At 36.8% G+C, this 27,609-nt stretch overlaps 1 pseudogene; it reads right to left on the bottom strand.

Annotated features, from left to right (window-relative positions):
- Positions 1-27,609, bottom strand: part of LOC106700638 (dnaJ homolog subfamily A member 1-like) — a 125,460-nt pseudogene that overhangs the window by 77,862 nt on the left and 19,989 nt on the right.

Genomic DNA, 27,609 nt, shown 5'->3' with positions numbered 1-27,609 from the left:
TGATCTGAAAAGTCAGATACTGGTTAATAAGCTTAAAGGCCCAGGCCAAGTGAAAATTTCTTTAAAAAATGATGTAAGCCCCTCTTCCCAAAATTTCCAAAATAATTTTCTTTCCCAGAAACCTTCAATCTTTTCTCAAGGGGAAGAACAGCCGTTTGGACTTGGCCTCATCCATTTAATTAGCATATATCTTACTGGGTCTCAGGTTCTTCTCCATAGATTCTGAAGAGATGCTAAATGTTTATTTGTGAAATTTGTGAGATCTTCAAAAAAATAACAACCATTATTCTAAGGCTTTCTGGTTCTCATATCCTGATTGTAAAATATTGAAAACATTATCACTTGTATATGTTGTTTATTTACTTGTGAATTTGTTTAGGACTCACCTTGCCCCTAATATAAGTTGCATGAGGACAGAGGTATTGCAGATTTTATCAACCACACTGCCTCCAGTGGCTAGGAAGATGCATAGCACACTATAGACGCTTCGTTAGTATATACCGGATGAGTGGGTGGATGGATGCACTTCAAACATTAGATATTCAGTTACAGAGATTTTAAAGACTAGTTTTCAGGCATTAATCTTTCTTCAATAATTTAAGTAAAACAAGATTTTCCAAACCCAAAATAATTCTTGAGATTTTGTTTTCAACACATTGTTAGTCATGAGTTTATATATCTTCAATAAAATATGAAGTTTGTTAAATATAAGCAGAGAACTTAGCCCAGTTACTAACTACTGAATAAATATTAAATATTAGTCATCAGTTAGTTTACTAAGAAACTCAAAATCATCAGATCTTGAAATAATTTTTTTCAGTTTTTTGGTAGTCTACAAAAACGAGGAAAAATTTTTTTTTTTTATCATTAACAAGGTAAATAGCTAAGAACTGTCTCAAATTTCATGTGTGTCTAATATTTGACTCCCTGGAGAGCTTTGCTTTTAAGATGTGGCAGAAGATATTTCAGCTTGGTTATTAAGGATGATTAGGGTTCCTTCTTGTTTTGCAAAATACAGCATTATTAGATAATTTTTATAACCATAGCCATCAATAATGATGAGTTTGTATGGATCCAGAGTGAGTTAATTTAAATGACAGTAGAATTGCACTTATCGTCTTGCTATAAATGAGTTACAAATATTCATTCTGAGCTTGAACGTGTTACCTTTTAAACTGTCCATTGTACAACACAACAGAAATTAAACTGAAATAATTAATACTTTAAAAAATGTTAAAACGAGTTACTGCCATCTGTTTTCATCAGGGATGTTAATGTACATGAAATGCATCTTATTATAAAGTAGGAACAGCTGGCAATAGAGTGGTAATTTCTTTGACTGTAACTTTTTAAATAAAGATTACCTGGACACAATGATTTATTGCAATTATAGCTAGAGTGGTAATTACACAACTGATAAATGTGTTGGAAATAATGGCCTGTAAACAAATTTCCAATTTTATTTGTAGTTATTTTACAGTTTTTATGTATATAATTCAGTTGATCACTTTAAATAAAATTTAAATGGATTAACCTGAAATATATATTTAAAAGAAGAATTCTTCACTCACTCTGAAATCTTTAGAGGAATGATTGTAACTTTAAGCTATAAATAATACTGCATGTTTCAGATAGTTTCAGTGATGTTTGAAGTAAAAACTCAATTTTTAAATTCACCCAAGGTATCTTTTTGAAACTTACATTTTTGCAATGCCTCGTGAATGGATCATTATGGAAAAATTTGAGAGTGCCATTAAAAATGTGTCCTCTACATTAAAATGAAATAAAATTTCCTACCAACACATTAGATGGTGTTATTTTGCAGTTTAATATTAACTACGTTAGAGTATAAGATTCTTCAATGACCTTGTTAAAAATAACGAAAATGTGAACATTATTTTTAAATGAAAATGTTATTTAATCATTTTAAAAGCTACATCTTTGGACATAGTTATAATCATTTTCATTGAGAAAGCGATTTATTGTTCCTTTTATGTCATTCTCATTAACTTGTATAAGGCACGCTTATATTACTTAAGTAAAATATAACAAGATTCTTCCCCTTTCACAAATGTAATTTACAGAAGAGCAGAAGATAAGCCAGTCCTCAGTATTACCCTGAAATGAATCATCATTGATAACTGCGCTTCTTCCTCTCTGCTTAGCTTTTTATCTTTTCTCTTCATAATGTACTTGTGGATGATGAGTAATTTGAAATGGATTCCATTCTAACAATTATACAAACTGCTCCACTCCTATTTCCTGACAAGCTAGATTTAGACTGGAAGGAGTGCAAGAATAGCACAGAATAAGAACTCCTTCTCAAGCAGAGTGTGAATGTTAGGAAAGAACCTGTTTGCTGATGTTGGCTGGATAGTAATTTGGGGAGACGGGGAAAGAATAAAGGCCTGGCAGTAAGTGGTGTTGCACGTCATTCATGCAGGGCAGAGCCCTCATTCACATGCAGACGCTGGGAAGCAAAGTAAAATGTCTGTGGAGCAGAGCAGAGTAGCACACAAACAGTAACTTATCATCTCATTAATGCTGTTAATATTTTAATTACTCTTGGTAATGTTTATCGTAACTCTCCAAACTACCTTTCTTCTACTGCCGAAGAAGTTTGCCAGTTGACTTTGGCAATGAAGACACTGAGCTGGAGGCGTCACAGAGTGGCGATTGGAGATTCAGATAGGGCTGCATCAGATTCACCTCTCTTGCTGCTTTGTTTGTGTAATTTCATCTGTGTGTTCACTAAGGGTTTATTGACAGACACTGTTCTAGGTGACTTGGATGCAAATATAGTGAAAGAATCTTGTCTATTCGAGTCCAACGTGTACAACACTCATTGCAACCATCCAGTAAGGGCTTTAGTAGTCAACATGTACGTGACAGTAAGGAAACTCAGCAGGGAGTGCTTTATTGCCTGGAGAGATCAGTCAAATCCATTTGGACTCCTTTGGGCTTGCAGTAGATGTTCAGCCTTTGCATGAAGGGAGAAGATGTTCCTAGCTGAGTAAGCATTTATGGGTAAAGACAGGATGAGAGAGAGTATGGCTTGTTCAGGAACTCGAGTGACTGGAGAGTAAGTGACAAAGGAAATGTATTTACTTTTCTATTTCCCTGCTTTTAAATATTTATTTTTTTATCTCTTTTATTATTTACCACCTATGCTGCTGCTGCTGCTGCTAAGTCGCTTCAGTCGTGTCCGACTCTGTGTGACCCCATAGACGGCAGCCCACCAGGCTCCCCCATCCCTGGGATTCTCCAGGCAAGAACACTGGAGTGGGTTACCATTGCCTTCTCCAGTGCAGGAAAGTGAAAAGTGAAAGTGAAGTCGCTTAGTCGTGTCCGACTCCTAGCGACCCCATGGACTGCAGCCCACCAGGCTCCTCCGTCCATGGGATTTTCCAGGCAAGAGTACTGGAGTAGGGTGACCACCTATGCAGTTGATCTGTAACTAGCCCTGTAAGTGATTTGGGTATCGTTCATGCATTGTGTGCTGGGAAAGCTGGATCCTTTGACACTGAATGGTAGTACTACCTCAAGGATTTTAAGTTGTCTATGATAGTATTCTACCATTGAAAAAATAGAATGGTTACTTCCTGTCAGGGATATTAATTATATAATAAAAAAAGATGGAAATATTGGGAAAACGTTTATGATTAAAATTTTTAAGAGTGATCTTTGCATTCTGCTTTTATAAGTAACCTTCAGCAATTTATTTATAGATTTCCTTGTCACAGAGTTCATTGGGGTAAGCACTAATTTCTAAAGGTACAGTTTATTTAATCATGGCAAATTTACAAATGATAATCCTGTCAGCAGTTCAGAGGGAAAAAATAGATATCGTAAGACAAGGCAATTGTGTAATCCTCAGGCTTCCCCAGAAAAATACTGCCATGATGCTGTGGTAGCAGAGAACTTAATTTCTAACAGCTTTGATCTTGTATTTGTTACTGCATGTACAGTAGCAGTGTGATTGTTTGGAGTCATTACGGGCCTGATTTTCTATTGATTTTCCACCCGTATTGGGTATATGTTGAAAAATCTAAGGCTACTTTGATGTTGCTGGAGAGCCACATGCAAATGGCATGTTTCTTGCATTGATCACAATGCGGAATTGACTCTTACCATCTTAAAAAAAATACTCAAAATATTCAATCAGAGAAATAAGATGTATTGTTTATGCAGAAGGTTGTACAGAGAGCTTCAGTGTTTCTAGGATGAAGGTATGCTTCCAAAAGAGATATCACATACATAAATATTGATATTTAATACTCAAAAGGTTGCCTGTGCTCTCTAGTAGAAACAGATTGTAGTGATGCTTCGTGTGTTTGTCTTGTCCTTAAATGGAAAGTGTAGACTGGAAAGTTTCTGATGGAAGAAGTGAGAGATCTGGAGGTTTAGATACTGGACTTAAGAGCAGAAGTTTAGAAACTACAGCCTATAGGCCAAGTGTGGTCACTTCTTATTTCTCTATGGCTTGCAATTTTTTTTTTTTTTTTTTTTTTACATTCAGTTCAGTTCAGTCGCTCAGTCATGTCCGACTCTATGCAACCCCATGAATCTCAGCACGCCGGGCCTCCCTGTCCATCACCATCTCCTGGAGTTCATTCAGACTCACATCCATCTAGTCAGTGATGCCATTCAGCCATCTCATCCTCTGTCATCCCCTTTTCCTCCTGCCCCCAATCCCTCCCAGCATCAGGATCTTTTCCAATGAGTCAATACTTCACATGAGGTGGCCAAAGTTTTGGAGTTTCAGCTTCAGCAATAGTCCTTCCAATGAACACCCAGGATTGATCTCCTTTAGGATGGACTGGTTGGATCTTCTTGCAATCCAAGGGACTCTCAATTTTGAAAGGCTAAAAAAATAGTTTGTTACCAGTGCAAATGATTTAAAATTGCCAATTGACATTTCAGTGACCATAGCTAAAATTGTATTGAAACAGCTTCACTTCATTTATTCACATGTGGTCTGTGGCTGCCTTTGTTTGAAAAGCAGAGATAAGTAGTTGTGACAGACAGTCAAGGCTGAAAATTCTCAAATATTTATTATATGGTTTTTGACAGAAAGTTTGCCAACCTCTGGGCTTCCCTGATGGCTCAAACAGCAAAGAGTCTTCTTACAAACCCGGGTTCAATGCCTGGGTTCAGAAGATCCCCTGGAGAAGGGAATGACTACCCACTCCAGTATTCGTGCCTGGAGAATTCAGTGAACAGAGGACCCTGGTAGGCTACAATCCAAGGGATCTCAGGGTTGGAAAAGACTGAGTGACTAACCCTTTCACACTTGGCAACTTCTGATTTAAGAATCAAGACACTGGAATTCCCTACCAATCCAATGGTTAAGAGTCTGTGCTCTTATTGCTGAGGGTGTGTGTTCAATCCCTAAACATGGGGAATTAAGATCTGGCAATCCAGGTGGTCAATATTATATATATATATATATAAACACACACACACTATATATCATATATATAATATGATGTGATATGATATATATATATATAATGTAGAATATCTTGTAGTTAAAAAAAAAGAACTACACACAATGATACTCAAGAGTATCAAGAGAGCTCAGAACACCAAGTTATTTGTGTAAGTTCCTTTAGGTTTCAGTTAAATTGCAGAAAACCGTATCTGAAAGCAAAGATAGAAGATTTTCTTTCACTTCTCTTGTTAAAAACTGAATATGTATGTTTTTTGAGCCTGAGAGTCCGTAGTTGATAGAAACAGGCAGGTACATGCAAATGGGTGAGCCCAGCATATGGATTTTTCAGTGACTGGGTTGTTGGGATTCAGCACAAGGAGAAGTCATCTACAGTGAGCAGATGGCCAGCATCAGCAGCAGTAAGAAGAGATGGGTACAGCTGCAGGCATCACCTCTCCCCCACTGTTACTATACAGAAAGTCAAGTAGCATGTACTTCAGAAATCAGAGTTGCAATTCACAACTCTGTAGTAGGTGTTATATCCTTTATAGACAGATAAAAAAATAAAATAGGTTAAGCTCTAAATAACAGAACTAAATCTTAGGATAATAGATCCACTTTAACTCCAACTGAATTGCAATATACTTGTCATACTGGGAGGGAAAAAAAAAAATGTTCTCAACACTGAACACAAAACTGAGAGAAAAAGCCCCAAAGAAAACCACTGGACAGTGTATAATTTCAGGGTCTGCTAACTAAACTCAAATAGCTGAATGAGTCAGTGAAAGTCGCTCAGTTGTGTCTGATTCTTTATGACCCCATGGACTATACAGTCCATGAGTTCTCCAGGCCAGAATACTGGAGTGGGTAGGCTTTCCCTTCTCCAGGGGATCTTCCCAACCTAGGATTGAACCCAGGTCTCCAGGCAGGCAGATTCTTTATCAGTTGAGCCACAGGGGAAGCCGCAAATAGCTGAGAGTAATGTAAATATGTAAGAATGTTAGTCTCATAGAATCTACTTACTGTATTCAGAATATTCAGTTATATTTAGGTCAGGTGATTGGGGGAAAAAAACACACATCATAATAGATATAAATAGAGCCTTTGTTTTCTCAGAGAACCAAATTATATTTTTCCTAAGGTTTTATTCTATGCAAAATATAAATAGAAAATTTACTCTTTCATAGGAAATTTATAGATTCTCAGTCTTTGAAAAATTTTCTAGGGAAGGTATTTATTGGTTCCATTTTACTTTTAACATAAGCCCCATCCTTCCCTCAATGGGCACAGGGAATTGATACAAAAGATCCTCCCAGTTTACTTACAACAGTTTGCCCTGGAAAATGGCACCCTACTTTAAAAAAAAACACTCTTTTCTTCTTCACTTTTCCCATTCAGGATCTACTTAAATACCATTTTCTGATGGCTGGGTATCCAGTGTTCAGTCATGTCCAACTCTTTGCAACCCCATGAATCACAGCACGCCAGGCCTCCCTGTCCATCACCAACTCCCGGAGTTCACTTGGACTCACGTCCATCGAGTCGGTGATGCCATCCAGCCATCTCATCCTCTGTCGTCCCCTTCTCCTCCTGCCCCCAATCCCTCCCAGCATCAGAATCTTTTCCAATGAGTCAACTCTTCGCATGAGGTGGCCAAAGTCCTGGAGTTTCAGCTTTAGCATCATTCCTTCCAAAGAAATCCCAGGGCTGATCTCCTTCAATATGGACTGGTTGGATCTCCTTGCAGTCCAAGGGACTCTCAAGAGTCTTCTCCAACACCACAGTTCAAAAGCATCAATTCTTCAGTGCTCAGCTTTCTTCACAGCCCAACCCTCACATCCATACATGACCACTGGAAAAAACCGTAGCCTTGACTAGACGGACATTTGTTGGCAAAGTAATGTCTCTGCTTTTCAATATGCTATCTAGGTTGGTCATAACTTTTCTTCCAAGGAGTAAGCATCTTTTAATTTCATGGCTGCAATCACTATCTGTAGTAATTTTGGAGCCCAGAAAAATAAAGTGTGACAGTTTGTGTTTTTTTGGAATGTACTCTCCCTCCTTTCTCATCCATGCTCTTCTAAGCTCAAGTACATCGTGTGTTTATGCCTCTCTTCACTGTCACTGCTGAGGAAGATCATTCAGTGGGACTTGCCCTGCTTTCTTCTCCAGACCTGAGACTCTGTCACCTTCCTGTTGGTAACCTGGGCTCTCAAGACAGCTGCGTTAGCATTGCTTAGGGTTGCCTGCATTTCCAAGAATGGTCAGCAATATAAAGAAAGCAAATGTGAAAATGTTAAGGAGGTTCCACTTTGGCTAAGTGTCCTTTAAATAAGTGGTGCCCTATCATTATCAAATTAAATACCAAGTGAGAGTTTTACATGGCATATTTTGAGCATTTCTCTGTTGTTTCATCTTGTCCTTCAGCAAAGTTTTGTTCAGCCTGAAACAGATGCAAAGGTATCAGGAGGCAGGGATGTTTCCAGCATAATTTTGTAAGGAGGCTTTCTGGAGGTTCTCTGAAAGCACTATGAGAAGAGCAGTTCATGAGCACGCATGATGCTTCTTTCTCTTTTCACTTGTATGTTTTTAAAAGCTATTTTCTGTTTTTCCTGACAGACCTTAGTGCTGGCTTCAGGATAGGAGGTACATGCAGTGGATTATGCTGTTTTTTAAATTATTCATGTAGAACAAGGTCATATGATATAAGCTTGTTCCTTGGAATGTATAAAACTGGATTACTAACTATCCATCTTTATGCTTTGGAGAATTAATTTCATTTTACTAATAGTGCTTGTATTTCTATTTGAATTTAATTTATCCTCTTTAAGTTTCTGTTCACAAATTTTCTTTGATCATCAATAGTTTTTATACCTCAGACATGTCTATAAATGTTCCTTTAGTAGGGTTAAATTATTTTGTTAAACCCTCTCAATTATTTTAACCTGAATTTTTTTCCCTGTCGATTTTATTAATACCAAATACATTCATTTGATATACATAAATATATTATTCATGTATACATTCTAGGTTAATACCACTTTTCCCAGTGTTTTAAATATATATATATATACACATATATATATATTTTAAATATAAACACTCTGAATTCAATTAAACTTTAGATATTTTCAGATGTTTCCAATGTTTTCTTGCCTCTGTGATTATTGCTGAGAAGCCTAGCCAGTACAATGTCTTTCTCTTTCAAAGTTCTACCACTTAACATAATTAACTATCACAGAGATGGCTTAGAGAGCATTCTTTACATTGAATGTTTTCATTTACAGTGTGAATTTAGGTCTCAAATCTATGTTGGGGTCAGCTTAGGTTTATCACTTCTCGTAGAAGCTTTCTTTATTTTTTAAAAATAAATTATGGACAAGGTCAACACCAGGCTTCTCGACATTGGTACTAATGACAGATGGGTGATTTGTTGTGGGTCAGAACTGTCCTGAGCTTAAAAATATTGAGCAGGATCCCTGACTCCTACCCACTAGATACCAATAGCACAGTAGCATCTCCCGTTAGTTTTCACAACCAAAAATGTCTGGAGACACTGCCATCTGGCTGGCTGGGGGTGAGGAAAATACGATCTCAGTGGAAAACCGTTGATTAAGGCCAAAACCAACATGTTTCCAGGGGCTCTTCTTTGCAGGCAATGTGTATGTGTGTACTTTTTCTAATTAATATTTTTCTTTTTGCTCTTTTTTTTTTTTTTTTTTGGTCATATTGCAAAAAGGAAACCTACCTATTTTGTGTCTATCATGAAAATCTGTTTAAATGTAACAACATTAAGAAATTCCAATAATTTGCTGTATAGAATCCCAAATAATTAAAAGAGAAAAATCACTGTTTAAGAGATGAAATACTTCAGTAAATTATCTCATGGTTTGAAGAAGTATTTATAGAGTATCTATTATGTGGCTGGTATTAATATTCTTAGACAAGTTTGTAAATTATTAAATACATTGGTATTAATACTACTAATAGTCAATCGTATTGTCAGTGTTGTAACAGTAAAATGCTTATTAGAACTCTGTAAACAGATATATGTACAGGATGATTGTAAATAAATGAAGAATAAACTCAGCTACACATCTGAAGACCCTAACCATCTATTACATACCTGCCTGGTAATGCCAGATACACAGAAGTAAAACAAAGTTCCTAAAAAGATGACAGTAATCATACAAAACCAACATACGCTTACTATCAAAAATACCCCTTTATAGTTTAGGTCAAACACAGAGGAATACATGAATATATACAGCACTCAAGCCATGGAATTAATGAATATGATTTTGAAAACCTTTGTTTCAGAATTCCTTTGGACCATAAGATTTCTACAGAGAATAGTTGAGACACAGTCAAGATTTTTTACTAAAAACATCTTATGCAATAAGGAGAACTAAATTTGGAGTTCTTCGTGTTTGTCTCTAGTGTAGCAAACATATTGTTAATTCTGCCTCCCAGATACCATCTCCTGTCACTCTGGGTCACACAGCCTCCATTTCCTTTGCATAGCTGTCCCCTGCTGGCTGTGTCCCTCACTGACAACACATAAGTGCCTAAGAGAAGCTGACCACTTCCGGCTACAGGGGCGGGGCCTGGAGATGAAACCTGGTCAATTTGCTCAAGAGTGGGCATATCACCTGAAATGGTCCAGTCAGAGTGAAGCTCAGGAATTGTCTACTGTTTGTGGAAGAGACCCTTACACTGATATTTTGTGATTATGAGAAGAGGGTGTCCCAACAAGGCAGGCAGCACTAAGTGTATTAATTAGGACAGTGTCTGATGATTCAAGTAGCCCATTAGCACAAGGAAGTGTTTCCCACTCCTTATTTTGGGCTGTGTGGGTGAGCATTGCCTTGCTACAAGCAAACACCACACTAGGCTGGAATGCCACTGTTACTAATATTGTTGTGATTGAAAATCTGTGTAGGAGAGAAATAAAGGATTGTTGCTGTTTATTTGCTAAGTCATATCTAACTCTTTGAGACTCTGTGGACTGTAGCCCACCAGGCTCCTCTAGGGACTTAATTTCTTCAAATGTTGCTTTAGGGATATAGTGACTTATGACCCTGTGTGCCTGACAGTACGCGGAGGTAAATATGCTTGTGGCATCCTGATAACTTAGGTTGAATCTTTTAATCTATGGTAAACCTTTTCTGATTTATATTGGTGATAATTACCACGCTGCCCAAGTGCTCAGAAACAAAACCCAATCAGCTCTTGGCTTCTTATCTACACACTGTAATGACTGATGAAGACATTTTAGTTCAGTTGAATTCAAATACAGAAAAGTTTTCCACATTTAGTCATGAGGAGCAAAGATCTATAATGTAAGTGGTCCATTACTTAATGTAAAGTGAAAGTCGCTCAGTCGTGTCGGACTCTTTGCAACCAGTCCATGGAATTCTCCAGACCAGAATACTGGAGTGGGTAGCCTTTCCTTCTCCAGGGGATTTTCCCAATCTGAGGATCAAACCAGGTCTCCTGCATTGCAGGCAGATTCTTTACCAGCTGAGCTATGAGGGAAACCATACTCAATACAGGAAACTCTTAAATCCTAATCATGTACCAGTCATAAAATATACTAACTTAAAAGAGTTCATGCCATAGACAAGACTGGGCTTGTAGTCTTAGCTCGAATCATGCTCCCTCCGTTTACTTCAGTGACTTATATGATCTCATGCCATCTACCAAATCTCATGGAGCCTTAGTCTATGTGGAATGAGTTAATCTCACCTCACTTATAATTCTTAAACATCATATAATATATACATGCCCAGTAGAGTTTTCTGCACACAGTGGGTGATTAATACATTTTAGCTGCTTCCAGAAGAAAGCTCAGATGTCCCCTGTTTTTTGTTGGGGACAAAGCATGGAGACCCTTCAAGGATTAAAATGCTAAAACAATTGCACCAAATTTGGCATGCAGTTCATTTAAGAGAGAGAGTCAACAGCCCAGTGCTATTGGGTGACCCCTAATGGTGTCCTTTGGCAATAAAAGGAGATGATCTCTCATATACTTGTAGTATATGTAGCAGTCTCATATACTTTGCTCTTTGAACTTCCTAAAGTTAAAAATACAGTTACCTATTCAACTTTTTCTTCTTCTCAACAGAAGAAAATTGCATAACAGGGCTTTGTCAAAGAGTCAGCAAAATTACTTTGAAATTTGTACCTTGTCATGTATGATTCCTTTTCAAGGTACTAAAAAAAAAAAAAAAGCCTGAAAACCCTTCTTTTCTCCTATGGCTAAGGGCTGTTGATTACTCTTCTATATTCACCCACTTTCAACTGTACTTCATTGATAAGTTGCTTTTTTTTTTATTGAAAAGGTATTCTTAACATTTAAGTCTACAATATAAGAAAAAACATAGAAGGCAATTTTGAGAATTAGAAATAAATATTTCCTTTATCCTTTTTAAAAGGATAAAGGTTCTACATAATGAATAATGGGATTTCACTTAAGCTAACATTGGGAATAAAATAATTAGGAAAATAACTACAGAGATAAGTGAAATGACAGTCCTTTTCTGCCTTCCATTCTTCTCTCATATTTCAAGCATCCATCTTTTCACACTGAGTATTTCAAAAGCCTGTCAGGTTATGACCAGAATTATAAATTTTTTGGTATATATTCTCTACCTAAGATAATTTTGTGCTTAGCCCTCAAAATACCATTTCAATTACAATGCAAATGGACACATTCATGCGATTTTATTTAAATGCATTACCTTTCTTTGACTGTTGCATTGCCAGGGTGCTGTTCTCTTTGGTTCATTTTCTGTTGTTTTCAGGAATTAATATTTGCAATTACAGTGCATGAGAAATTGTGATTTGACCTATAGAAACTGGCTTCTTTGAATAGTCTTTTTCCATTGTTAAACCCTAAATGATGTTATCAGTTTTGTTTCTATCATTTACATTTTTTTCGTTACCTGTAAGCCATTCCAAGTATGATATATTTTTTGGATTAAAGAGACTCATGGTTCTTTCATAGTTAGACATGTCAAAAATTTCACACTTATGATTTTTACATTTTCTGTCACTGAAAGGAGGTGAATATATTTCCTGCAAAATTTATATTTTATCATCTACCTAATTTTTTCAAGCTGTCTAGTTCAATTCTTCCTTTCCCCCTCTCAAAAATACCATGTACCATATAAACAATTACAATTTAGGGTTGAATGGTGAGGAAATTTCCATAGCTCCGTTTCCCCAAGAGATTTTGACATTTAGAAGAATGTATACATTCTCTTACTTGTGTGATTCTGTTTTTCTTTTCTTCTTTATGTGACTTCTGCCTTTTAACCCAAAATTGGGGAAACGAGGAGTAGGGATGAATGATAGCTAAAATCTGCCTAAGGTGGCTATTGGCTGAACTAAAATCAGACTTTGAGCAAGTGTCTCCTCTCACTCTACTAGGCAGATTATGGTTTCCACATCTGAATTTTTTTGAAGCAATGAAATAATGGTTTGTTACCAGAGATAATAAACTTAATCTGTTAATTACACATAAGAGGCGGTACTATGGATGGCATTTGCCACCATATAAGGACACTTGCCACCAAAATATTTAAATTTAATTACATTTAGACAGTGTCTGGGTATTTTCTGTTAGATCTCACCCTAGATGCTAAATGCTTAGAGAGCAATCACTGACTTCTAGAAAGGAGCTTATTATTGAAAGTTGTCTGTTCTAACATAAACCCTACTTTTTGATTTTGCTTTAATGATCGAGTCATTTAATATCTTCTTGTAGCTCTTTGTTGACGATGTGAAAATAACAGCATTTCTCACCTCTCTAATGTAGGCAATTTAATAAATTATTAATCCTTATTGAGTATTTTAAACTACTGCCTTAAACTGTGTACACTAACAGATAATGGTATGTAAGAAAAATGCCTCAAGGGTGACTTCACCTGTGTTATGATGTTGACCTCTGCACAGACCCAGATAATGGCTGATGGCTTTTTCCACGAAATAATTGTTGATATGTTTCTTCAGCCCACTGCTTCTAACAGTCTCCTTCCTTTTCAAGGAAACCCAATGGTATGCCTTAGAGGCACTTCATCATTATCTCTTCTACTCTTTGTGAATAGTCAGTAGGAATATTTCAGGGCTTCTGGAGCTATATTCATTTCCTACTTGCCTCTTAAATTGTCTCAGGCAGTTAAGCAGAAGTAAATAAGTTAGCTAAGTGTTCAGTTTGCATGCGTTCAATCAAAAAATGGAATTTTGCACCACTCAAGATTATCCAGGTTGAGTAGGGGGCAATTCAGAGACATGATAGCCAGAGTCATATTAGTGAAAAAATGTAACTATACAATATGTATACAGAGGGATTTTTTATGTGTGTGAGGCATAATTTATGTTAGTGAAAATGTCACAATGTTTTCTATATAGTTAACCCTTATGTCGGAGAAGACAATGGCACCCCACTCCAGTACTCTTGCCTGGAAAATCCCATGGACGGAGGAGCCTGGTGGGGTGCCGTCTATGGGGTCGCACAGAGTCGGACACGACTGAGTGACTTCACTTTCACTTTTCACTTTCATGCATTGGAGAAGGAAATGGCAACCCACTCCAGTGTTCTTGCCTGGAGAATCCCAGGGACGGGGGAGCCTGGTGGGCTGCCATCTATGGGGTCGCACAGAGTTGGACACAAGTTAGCAGCAGAGTTAGCAGCAGCAGAAGCAACCCTTATATAAAATAATGAAAGGACTGAATCAGAAAAATATATCTATGTAGAGTATATAAAAATACTTTCAAATATGCAAAGAATACCACATAAGTATTTAGAGTGAGGTGCTCTTATATGATTCCAGAACTTAACAGCTGTTCTCTTAAAAACCAAACACTCTACTATAGCTGTGATGAGGTTTTTAAGTGTGTACACCTGAAACAATCAATCAATCAATCAAACAATCACTTGGAACTCATTAAGTATTTATTGAACTCCCACCATAGGCTGATCACTGTGCTCAGAATTGGGTGTACAAAGATCAATGGAAAGCAATTTTTGCTCTCAAGAAGTAGCCCACATATCAATAATAAAGAACAAAGTACTAAGTGCTCTAAGAGAGCTATTGAAGCACATGAGAATCAGGAAAAGAATCATAAAAATGATGACAGGAGAGATGAATCTTGAAGAATGGGTGGGTTTTTTGTACAACAGAACACATGGTATGTTCTGGAAATATCAAGATACTCTACTTGACTTGAGGGAAAAGATAGGAAAGAAATAGAGCTGATAAAAATAATGAAGCAGGGAGAAGTAAAAAGATGTTGGATTTCAAGAAACTTGAAAGTCATGATAAATTTGGACTTTGGTCTCCTGGAAATGAAGAAACCTACAAGACCTGCAAGCTTTAATGTATGGGTCAGTGATCCTCAGGAGGGCATGTGGAGGACAATATGGCCTCACAGGAATCATTTGATAATATTTACAGACATTTCTGGGCTTCCCTGGTGACTCAGTGGTAAATAATCTGCCTGCCAATGCAAGAGATGCAAGTTTGGTTCCTGGGTCATGAGATCCCCTGGAGATAGGAATGGCTACCCACTCCAGTATTCTTGCCTGGAAAATCCATGGACAGAGGAGCCTGTTGGGCTACATACAGCCCATGGGATCATAAAGACTTGGACACAACTTAGCAACTAACCAATAACAACTGATATTTCTCATCATGGTTGGTGATATTCTAATAGCATCTAGTGAATAGAGAGGCGTGGGGTGCTGTTGAGCTCCCTGCAATATGAAGGACAACCTTACAACAAAGAATACCAAGATCACCGTAGCAGTAGTGCTGAGAAACCCCCGTGTAGCTTGTGGGATGGTTAGAAAGAGTTGTCCATGGTGAACTGCTTTCTTAGGAGACTAATGCTACAGTTCAGACAGAAAACAAAACCAGAACTAAGAGACTAAAGGAGCTTCAGAAGGAGACTCAGTGGACATACTGAAGAAGAATAATCTGTGCAAATTGGTAGCTTATTGAGTATAGATTGAGATAGAAACACTGAAAATGACTCTGAAGTTTCAGACATGGGTAACTCTGGGGATGACTGTGGATCTAATAAAGTTGGGGAAGTTACGTGAGTTTAACTTCTAATATATTGAGATTTGGGTTTCTGCAGCTCATCAGAGGGAGCTGTGTCATAGGTAGTTACAAACTTAAGCGTCAGGGAATTTTTATTTATTCAAACATTAGATCTTTATTTAATGCTTTAATCTAGGCATATGGAATCATGCAACCATCAGACATAACAGACGCCCGCATTGAACTCCACACTCTTCAGTCATAAAGATAGATCAGTGGTGTATGTAGATGGTGTTGGCTCTTTTTTCATGAGAAATTAGTTGTTTTTTGAAAATATTAACATGAGGTGATAGTGGTGTAGTAAATAGATAATCTCATTTAGTTCTGATGGGAATATTAGCCAGTAAAAGGTATTGAAATGGTAATTTGTCAATGTGTTTAAGATCATCCTAAGTCTCTGCCAAGTTACTCAAGTTCTAGGAAACAATCAGAGATGAATTAAAACTTCTCAGGGAAAGCAGTTGTCACAGCATGGTTGATAAAAGTGTGTAGTTAAAAGTGATGCATGTGCCCCCAAAGTGGTATAGTGTAAGATGAATCATCACAATTTCATAGGAGTTAACTTTAAGCAGACATGAGATTCAGTGTAGGGGAATGGCCAGTGGCATGTGAAAATATCCATGACTTAAGGCTAAGTGAAAAAAGAAATGCAGTTATTTATGAACATCTTAGGTGAATAGGTACACATTTAAATAAAAATATTTAATATGATTCTTAATATGATATAATTAAAAGCGATGTGCATATTCTTATTTTCTGTATTGCATGAAGGGTAATCAGGGTGAATGACACTATAACTGGGGAACATAAAAACCTTAATGAAAAACTGTGGTGTTTGAATTCCATCCTGGAGATGCCAGAATTCAGTGAGAGATTATAAAGGGAGGTATAATCACCGTATTACACAGTTGTTAATTTTAGAGTGAAGTCTAACACATAGGGTTCTATGAATACACATATCCTAATAACGGGTATACAGTGGAAGTGACAAATAGATTTTAGGGACTAGATCTGATAGACCGAGTGCCTGATGAACTATGGATGGAGGATCATGGCATTGCATGGGGGACAGGGAGCAATACTATCCCCAAGAAAAAGAAATGCAAAATAAAAACAAAATGGCTGTCTGAGGAGGCCTTACAAATAACTGAGAAAAGAAGAGAAGCAAAAAGCAAAGGAGAAAAGGAAAGATATACCCATTTGAATGCAGAGTTCCAAAGAAAAGCAAAGAGAGATAAGAAAGCCTTCCTCAGTGATCAGTGCAAAGAAATAGAGGAAAACAACAGAATGGGAAAGACTAGAGATCTCTTCATGAAAATTAGAGACACCGAGGGAACATTTCATGCAAAGATGGGCTCGATAAAGGACAGAAATGGTATGGACCTAACAGAAGCAGAAGATATTAAGAAGAGGTGGCAAGAATACACAGAAGAACTGTACAAAAAAGATATTCATGACCCAGATAATCATGATGGTGTGATTACTCACCTAGAGCCAGACATCCTGGAATGTAAAGTCAAGTGGGCCTTAGAAAGCATCACTATGAACAAAGCTAGTGGAGGTGATGGAATTCCAGGTGAGCTATTTCAAATCCTGAAAGATGATGCTGTTAAGTTGTTGCACTCAATCTCAATATGCCAGAAAATTTGGAGAACTCATCAGTGGCCATGGGACTGGAAAAGGTCAGTTTTCATTCCAATCCCAAAGAATGCTCAAACTACCACACAACTGCACTCATCTCACATGCTAGTAAAGTAATGCTCAACATTCTACAAACTAGGCTTCAGCAGTATATGAACCGTGAGCTTCCAGATGTTCAAGCTGGTTTTAAAAAGGCAGAGTGCCAGATATCAAATTGCCAACATCTGCTGGATCATCAAAAAAGCAAGAGAGTTCCAGAAAAATATCTATTTCTGCTTTGTTGACTATGCTAAAACCTTTGACTGTGTGGATCACAATAAACTGTGGAAAATTCTGAAAGAGATGGGAATACCAGACCACCTGACCTGCTTCTTGAGAAATCTGTATACAAGTCAGGAAGCAACAGTTAGAACTGGACATGGGACAACAGACTGGTTCCAAACAGGAAAAGAAGTATGTCAAGGCTGTATACTGTCACCCTGCTTATTTAACTTATATGCAGAGTACATCATGAGAAACGCTGGGCTGGATGAAGCACAAGCTGGAATCAAGATTGCCGAGAGAAATATCAACAACCTCAGATATGCAGATGATACCACCCTTATGGCAGAACATGAAGAAGAACTAAAGAGCCTCTTGGTGAAAGTGAAAGAGGAGAGTGAAAAAATTGGCTTAAAGCTCAACATTCAGAAAACTAAGATCATGGCATCTGGTCCCATCACTTCATGGGAAATAGATGGGGAAACAGTGTCAGACTTTATTTTTTGGGGCTCCAAAATCACTGCAGATGGTGATTTCAGCCAAGAAATTAAAACAAAACAAAACAAAACACTTACTCCTTGGAAGGAAAGTTATGACCAACCTAGATAGCATATTCAAAAGCAGAGACATTACTTTGCCAACAAAGGTCCATCTAGTCAAGGCTATGATTTTTCCAGTAGTCATATATGGATGTGAGAGTTGTTATAAAGAAAGCTGAGTGCCAAAGAATTGATGCTTTTGAACTGTGGTATTGGAGAAGACTCTTGAGAGTCCCTTGGACTGCAAGGAGATCCAACCAGTCCATCCTAAAGGAGATCAGTCGTGGGTGTTCATTGGAAGGACGGATGTTGAAGCTGAAACTCAAGTACTTTGGCCACCTGATGCAAAGAGCTAACTCATTTGAAAAGACCCTGATGCTGGGAAAGATTGAGGGTGGGAGGAGAAGGGGACATCAGAGGATGAGATGGTTGCATGGCATCACTGACTCAATGGACATGAGTTTGGGTAAACTCCAGGAGTTGGTGATGGACAGGGAGGCCTGGTGAGCTGCAGTCCATGGGGTTGCTGATCGACTTCACTTTCACTTTTCACTTTCATGTATTGGAGAAGGAAATGGCAGCCCACTCCAGTATTCCTGCCTGGAGAATCCCAGGGATGGTGGAGCCTGGTGGGCTGCCGGCTATGGGATCACACAGAGTCCGACACGACTGAAGCGACTTAGCAGCAGGAGCTTTCTTTATAGATTCATACATACTGATATTTTTCCTTTTTCTACTGAGATCTAACAAGTTTAAATGAGACAAGGGAAAGTGAAAAGTGAAAGTGTTCTTCACTCAGTCATATCCCACTCTTTGAGACCCCATGGGGTGTAGCACACTGGGCTTCTCTGTCCATAGAATTCTTCAGGCAAGAATACTGGAGTGGGTAGCCATTTCTCTTTTCCAGGGGATCTTCCTGACCCAGGGACGGAACCCTGGTCTCCTGCATTGCTGGCAGATTATTTACCATTTGAATCACCAGGGAAGCCCTGAGAACAAAGTACACATGTTGTAAAAAGACACAGAAGGAATTAGAAAATAGCAAATCTGTAAAGGGCAATCGGTAGGCGTGTAAGAGCTGACAGTACTTGGCAAGGCACAGGGAAATGCCAGGATTGCCACTAGAGTTCCTTTTGGTCCAAAACAGGTTCTCCATGCCTCAAATTTAACTTTAAGTTCTGGAGGAATTATTATTTATTTAGAATTCACAGAGCACTAAACTTAAATGAATAATCAACACTTCTTGCAGTCATGCTATTTTCTCTCATATTTACCTTTCCCACACTTTGAGATGACCAGTTGCATCCTTTCTCCTAAAATCCTTGACAAAGCCTCCCATCCCTTTCACTCCAGGGTACCCTTTCCTCACACACGATGGAGAAATGGAAGTTACTGGCCAACACTTTCCCGGTTGTTGATTGTTAAATGCAAGCGTACATCTATACCAGTCTTTTTACCTTCTTCCTATTAAGAATTCTTGAATATTGTGAATCTCATTCCCCCAACCTTATTCAAGGAATTCTTCCCCTTTGTTCTCCATCTCCTAAATTATCTTCAAAAGTATATTCTAGATTTCCTGTATCCCTTTTTCCTCTTTGAATTAACCTCTCCATCCTCCCCAAACTGAATTCTTTCCCTAACAATTCACTGAAGCTTTTCTCATCAGGAATGACAATGAATTTTGCTTTACACCGAGCTTCCTGATTATATTTGCGCAGACTTTCCAGCAGGTTTCAACAGTCAGTAACCTGCTCTCCCTTGAAATACTTTGATGAAGCCAGGGCATCCTTTAGATTTTGCTGGCTGCTTACATTAGCATTATTATCTGTCCTTCCTCTACGCATGCTTTGCAGGCTGAAATTCTGGATTCAGCATGTTGCTTACCACCTTTCTACCTTTATCTCAAACCGTACAATGTTAGGAGTCATCTACTTTCCCAAGTTTTTAAATACCACCTAATTGTTAATAATCCCTAGTTTTTTTAAAAGCCATCCTAGACTGCTGTTCTGGTTTTTGGATGTGTATATACAACTCAGTTTCCTTGTTTGTTTTATGGACATCTCATATAGTGTCCAAGCCAAAACTGTAAACTATTTTCTCCCTCATCATGCTAAAAGGAATCATGCATTCAGACACTAGTGCAAAGCCACTGTTTACTATTTTTACCAACATCTTAATCTAATGCAGTTAGACTAATGCAGTGTATCTACTTATTGTCTTCCTTGTTTGTCTTGTCTTTCTTGATCTCTAGAATATTATTTTCTTATGGCAGAAACATTATTTTGTGCAAAATTGTACATGGGTCACCGCGAAACTCCTGGACACCAGTGAATTGTAATGTTGTATATTTTTCTTCCAGTAGACAATTAAGGAGACACTGTGACTTAAATAATTGAGTAGGACATATTGGAACATGAGGAGTTACATACTGAATTTGATAAAGTTATCTTTAGTAGACCATATGGTTCAGCTATTTTAAACATCTGCCAAATCAGGACATGAAACCTAGATATCAAAAACTTACAAATATATCAGATTTGAAGTGATTCAGAATACTAGAATAACTTGGGATGGTTCCTTATATGTTAACTATATATTCCTAAACTTAAATATTAAACTTAAATATTAAATCATATTGCAAATAATTATATTGTGATAAAAATACAATAAATGACTGTGAACATGGTACTAATTTTAAAGAATTGTATTCAAAGCAGAAGAAGAGTTTGCTTCCTATTCCTTTTGATTTAAATTCAGGTAGCATTGTGAGCTCACTTCTCACTTGCAGGATATCTTCTGGGTAGCAGCTGAGACTGTGATTTGCAGGGTCAACTGATGTTCATATTTCTGTCCCTTCACTTTGGAATCTATACTCTACCTTTATTGCCTTTGAGTGATGCTCACTTCGATTCCTGCATGCCCCATGATGCTGCCATCACCTAGCAGTGAATAGCATATGCTGCCTTGTTGAAAATTGTATTTAAACCTGGTTTCTCTCTATACTTTGGAGGAACTTAGTTTTGCTCCTAACATTACAGTCTTTGAGTTATGAGAGTTTTAGAGGTATAATTTAGATGATGATCATAGCGGTGGTAAAGAATTTGTAGAAAAAATGATCATTGTTGATGATAATGATAAAGCAAGAATGTCTTGAGTCTCTACACAGAGTAGACCTTGGATATGATGCTATGGGGCTGACTTAAATTAGCATCTACTTAATTAAACAAAGGAAGAGCTAGATGTTTCTTTAATTCATTAAGGATGTATTTTAAAGGGGAGTCAGAGCACATCTGGCTCTCAAATTGTGACTTTTCCTCAATCAATAACCTCATCTCTAATGTACTTATGTGTTAAAATGCGTCACATTCTAGTGGGCTATACAAAAATAACTCTCTTATTTCAAGAGAACATTTACTTTCCAATCACAAATTGTGAGTTAAACGTTGGACATTATGACTAAAGTTGTCAATAGTGTACTAAATTTGTGTTCAATGATTATAATATGTAGTATCTTTAATTTTTAATTTATGCATGTTAATGAGTTTACAAAATAGAAGATACATATTTTAATATACCATAGTTACACAAATGGCTTATTCCTTTTTTTGCTACATAAATTCCATATTGTGAACTACTATTTAATAAGATCATATTTCTTTTTTTTTTTTTTTAGAATTATTTAGGAAGTTTTGTCAACAATTATCAAAAAGATTTAGAACACTCAGTCAGATAGGCTTATAGGTCATTGTGAAACAATGGCTATGTACTTAGTGATAAGATCATATTTCTCATTTAACTTTTGAAAGTGTAAGTAAAGTCGTTCAGTCGTGTCTGACTGTTTGCGACCCTTTGAACTATAGCCCACCAGGCTCCTCCATCCATGGAATTTTCCAGGCAAGAATACTGGAGTAGGTTGCCATTTCTTTCTCCAGGAGATCTTCCCGACCCAGGGATTGAACCCTGGTCTCCCACATTGTAGGCAGACGCTTTACTGTCTGAGCCACCAGGGAAGTCTCCCATTTAACTTTTACCTAGCTCAAAATTGTAAGGTAAACAAAAATAATTAAACATAGATTTCAAGCTGGTTAGTATTTAAGAATTGATTCTTCCTTGATATATCACACATTTTCATCACAGAAATAAATCTATCCATTTATATTTCTTTTTTAAATTAATTTATTTTAATTAGAGGCTAATTAATTTACAGTATTGTGGTGGATTTTGCCATACATTGACATGAATCCGCCACGAGTGCACATGTGTTCCCCATCCTGAAACCCCCTCTTACCTCCCTTCGTATCCCTTCTCTCTGGGTTGTCCCCGTGCACAGGCTTTGAGTGCCCTGTTTCATGCATTGAACTTGGACTGGTCATCTATTTCAAATATGGTAATATACATGTTTCAATGCTATTTTCTCAAATCATCCCACCCTCACATTCTCCCACAGAGTCCAAAAGTTTGTTCTTTATATTTGGGTCTCTTTTGCTGTTTCACATGTACAGTCATTGTTACCATCTTTCTAAATTCCATATATATGCATTAATATACTATATTGGTGTTTCTCTTTCTGACTTACTTCACTCTGTATAATAGGCTCCAGTTTATCCACCTCATTAGAACTGATTCAAGTGTGCTCTTTTTAATAGCTGAGTAATATTCCATTGTGTATATGTACCACAGCTTTCTTATCCATTTGTCTGCCAATGGACATCTAGGTTGCTTCCATGTCCTGGCTATTATAAACAGTGCTGTGATGAACACTGGGGTACATGTGTCTTTTTCAATTCTGGTTTCCTCAGTGTGTATGCCCAGCAGTGGGATTGCTGGGTCATATGGCAGTTCTATTTCCAGTTTTTTAAGGAATCTCCACACTGTTCTCCATAGTGGCTGTACTAGTTTGCATTCCCACCAACAGTGTAAGAGGGTTCCCTTTTCTCCACACCCTCTCCAGGTGTGCTTGTAGACTTTTGGATCGCAGCCATTCTGACCAGTGTGAGATGGTACCTCACTGTAGTTTTGATTTGCATTTCTCTGATAATGAGTGCTGTTGAATATCTTTCCATGTGTTTGTTAGCCATCTGTATGTCTTCTTTGGAGAAATGTCTGTTCAGTTCTTTGGCTCAATTTTTGATTAGATCATTTATTTTTCTGCTATTGAGCTGCATGAGCTGCTTGTATATTTTTGTGATTAATTCTTGGTCAGTTACTTCATTTGCTATTATTTCTCCCACTCTGAAGGCTGTCTTTTCACCTTACTTATAGTTTCGTTCATTGTGCTTTTAAGTTTAATTAGGTCCCATTTGTTCATTTTTGCTTCTATTTCCATTACTCTGGGAGGTGGGTCATATATGATCTTGCTGTATTTTATGCCAGAGAGTGTTTTGCCTATGTTTTCCTCTAAGAGTTTTATAGTTTCTGGTCTTACATTTAGCTCTTTAATCCATTTTGAGTTTATTTTTGTGTATGATGTTAGAAAGTGTTCTAGTTACATTCTTTTACAGGTTGACCAGTTTTCCCAGCACCACTTGTTAAAGAGATTATCTTTTCTCCATTGTATATTTTTGCCTCATTTGTCAAAGATAAGGTGTCCATAGGTGCATGGATTTATCTCTGGACTTTCTGTTTTGTTCCATTGATCTACATTTCTGTCTTTTTGCCAGTACCATACTGTCTTGATGACTAACTTTATAGTATAGTCTGAAGTCAGGCAGGTTGATTCCTCCAGTTCCATTCTTCTTTCTCAAGATTGCTTTGACTATTCAAAGTTTTTTGTATCTCCATACAAATTATGAAATTATTTGTTCTAATTCTGTGAAAAATGTTTCTGTTTTTAATAATATACTGAGTAGAATAATTGAATATAATAATATGTTGAATAGTAAGTCCTCCACCCAGCCAAATAACTTCCATCTACCTGTATGTTCTTTCTGTTTGATTTACCAAATTGTTACAATAAGTAACTACATAAGGAGAAGTCATATAAACTTTTATGAAATTTTGCTTCAGAGACTTCCATATAATCTGAAAATTTAAATTCAAAACACAAATGATAATTGCACAGAAAAATTAGTAATGGAAAACATTGGAATTTACTTATTTATTTTTTTGGTAAATCTCAACTGTTATTGTGTCCTGAGTGTACTAGCCATGACCAGTAGCATTTTCTGTTTGCTTCTAATAGAGAGGTATGGGTAATGACAATTAACGTGCACGATGAGTAATGTGATTTAATTTGTGGGCTTAGCACATATCGATTTTATAAATTAGCTATTCATTGTTTAGGGTGGGCACATTACATGAAGATTGTGGCTTTATAAAACTCTGAATTCCACTCTGGCAGTTATTCGAGACTGTTTCAGGAGTCTTGATCTTCATCATTTGTGGATATGTAACTCTCAATATTAAATATACATAGTCAATTTGACATTTATTTGAGTAACTTAAAATTTTATGTTATTTTGAATCAAATAACAGGACACTCAAACAATAAATGGCAACAATTATAACCCTTTGTACCCAAAGAGAGAAAAATATGAAAAGTAATGCAATTAACATTTTCACTAAATTCTACTTTGGAATTAGAATAAGGATAAAATAATATATCACAGATGTAATGATAGTCTCATGTTTGAAGAGTTTTCTTTAAATTTTATGTATGTGTAACTAAGTTTGAAAAGGATGAAATGAATTGTTCAAAGTCACATTAGTTATTAGCAAAAGGCCAAGGGTGGGAATCATGGTAATCTGTAGTTCAATAGGGTCATGAAGCATTCACATTGGACAAGAATTTCAAATATCTTCCATCTCAGTCTAAAGGATTAAGAAACTTTTGTCATTTCAGTTTGCTACTTGGACTTCCTAGAATGAAGATTAGTGAGATACAATGAAAATAATAAAGACTGTTGAAATCCAGATAGATCACGGTTTGCATATCAACCCTGACACTGTGTCTTTGAACAAGTTCCTAAATATCTCTCATCTCAGAGTTCTTGTTTTCTCCTCAGTAAAACATATTTTGGACCTCAGAAATAGTCAAAGATATATAACTGAGGCCACTGTCTACAAATTTTTCAATAAATATTAATGCTTTGTTCTCCCAGTATGGTGTTTCCCAGCAGATTATGTTGCTGATCCAACCTGGGGTTTAAATAACAATTCGATCCAACTATAAAACAATGTATAAAGAAGCTGGATTCAAGTGAAGGCATGACTTGCTTCCAAAATATGTGCAATCAAAACAAGGAGGGGGCTTCCTAATATCACAAGCACTCATAATAAATAGTGATTTCTATAAATGAACAACAGTGGAATTAGAAAGAGAGGGAGCGGAGTGGTACCAGTGGAAGTGGAGCAAATGACGAATTCATAATCTCCTCCATTTACCTAGTTCTAAAATGTACAGTTCTTGTGTAAAAAACATTTTGATGCAACTCAGTGTTTTTTGGAAGAAAGTTACTCTGTCTTCATAACAAAAGGATATTTATAATACAATTAAAATGATAAATAATATCTTGAAGTTTTGTGTATTTTATGATGTTGTTATATTGTTCAGTTGCTAAGTCATGTCTGTCTCTTTGTAACCCTATGAATTGACTGCAGCAGGCCAGGCTCCTTTGTCCTCCATTTTATCCTGGAGTTTGTTCAAATTCATGTCCATTGAGTCAGTGATGCTGTCTAACCATCTCATCCTCTGCCGCCCTCTTCTCCTTCTACCTTCTGTCTTTTTCTCAGCATCAGGGTGTTTTCCAATGAATTGGCTCTTTGCATCAGGCAGCCAAAGTATTGGAGCTTCAGCAGTAGTCCTTCCAATGAATATTTAAGATATTTTCCCCTATTTTGAGGTGGAACCACATCTTATGCTGAGAAGTATGAGAACATAATGTTAATAATGTTGGTAGAATATTCTACATTATTTTTTTGCATTTAAGGCCAAACCATTGAGTATTTTGAAATATCCAATATTTTGAGGTATTTTTAAACTTTTATATGCAAGTATACTCTTCATTTAACTTTTAAAACACTGCTATATATGAATATTAAAATAATAGCAAGTAGTGAAAGTATGATGATTATAGTCCTTCATTCTGTTACTATTAAAAATAAAATGCCAGCAGTGAGTTTCACTCCTGGTCCTGGTAAGAAGTCTGACACTGACACCACCTCAAGAATGATCATCATCCTCATATGCTTCTCCATTGAATGACACTGTTTTTCCTGATCTGAATCAAAGTCCACTAGTTTTACTTGGTCCGTTTCATCAATCTCTTTTACTTCCTTCTCAGGAGTTTTTCTAGCACAGAGAGTTTATCAGGGGAGAAAGCCATTCTTGGGAAAGTTTAACCTCAATTCAGTGATTAGGCAGCCCTTTTCATATAGTCTATGATAAATCGGCATGCCTTCATTTAGCACACCCTTGATGTATTTATGCTTGACAATCTGACCTGGATGAGAAATGATGACTATGGTTTGGTCGTCAAAGGTAAACTGCCTTTTAGAAGCCACACAAAACATCAGCCAGCTGCAAGTTAATGCACATGAGATGGTATTCTCCTCCTTAAGTAAAAACATGGTCCTTTTGATCTAAAGCAATGATAATATCCTTTGTCTCCAATCCTGGTTCTTGATCTTCTTCACCATGGAATGTTATCTTCTGGCCATCTTTCATGCTTTTGTTAATATGAGATTCTAGAATTTTCTTCTAAATACTAAAATTCTCATTTAATACTAGTGTCACAGTGCAGTCCAGTCTGGAAATATTAATGTCAAAATTAGGGATAAATATAAGGGAGTGACAGTAAACAGTGCCCTTTCACATCTGTGCTCAACAATCAGGAAATTGTCGTTGAATAGTTAAAAAAAAACTATAATCCATAATCTTAATCTTACTACTCTTTGTTTCAAAAACAAATCATGCCAAAATCTGCTCAAATCTGTAGATAGATAGCCAGGGAAGACTGTTGTGTATCAGCCTCTTAATCATTTCTTTCAGTTAAACAACATAAAAAAGAAGGTCACTTTCAGCATCTGAAGATTCCCAAGAAGGTGGAAGCAAGAAGATGGAAGCATCGCCTTTTGAGAAAAATCTATTCCAGAAAAGTTTTTTCATTTTCAAGATTGTCATTAGACAAACTGTTGAAAATCAGTCTGCCCACATAGTGTTGTCATCTGAACGTGATGAATAAATTTAATCAATTCAAGTAATCAGTAGGATGTTTTGTCTACATGGTGAATCCAAATATCTGTGCATTTGAATGTTACTAAAATATCTGGATAAAAAGTTGAACTTTTACAATTTTGACAAGAACGTCTTTCCATTTGACAAAGTTGTCCCACTTAAATTTAATTAAAAATCTGTCCTTACTTCATACTTCTTAGTAGTTTAAAGTTTGTGGATTTCCCCATATTTATAATTTACATATACTTTTACATAGAGCTATTTTAACTAGTTTAATATATTCAATCAGTAGAGTCACATCAGATGTTTTAATACATAAACTAAGAAATTTAATTGATCCAGAAATATTCAAATCAAATGATATTGATGTCACACAATATAAGTCTACAGTAACTCCCTTCCTAGAACTCCAAGTGGGGAGGAGATTTTGTCCCTGTATGGTTTAGTATG

The sequence above is a fragment of the Bos mutus genome, chromosome 27 (genome assembly GCF_027580195.1).
Source record: "Bos mutus isolate GX-2022 chromosome 27, NWIPB_WYAK_1.1, whole genome shotgun sequence".
Taxonomy (NCBI): Eukaryota; Metazoa; Chordata; class Mammalia; order Artiodactyla; family Bovidae; genus Bos; species Bos mutus.
This window is presented reverse-complemented; position numbering and strand designations above follow the sequence as displayed.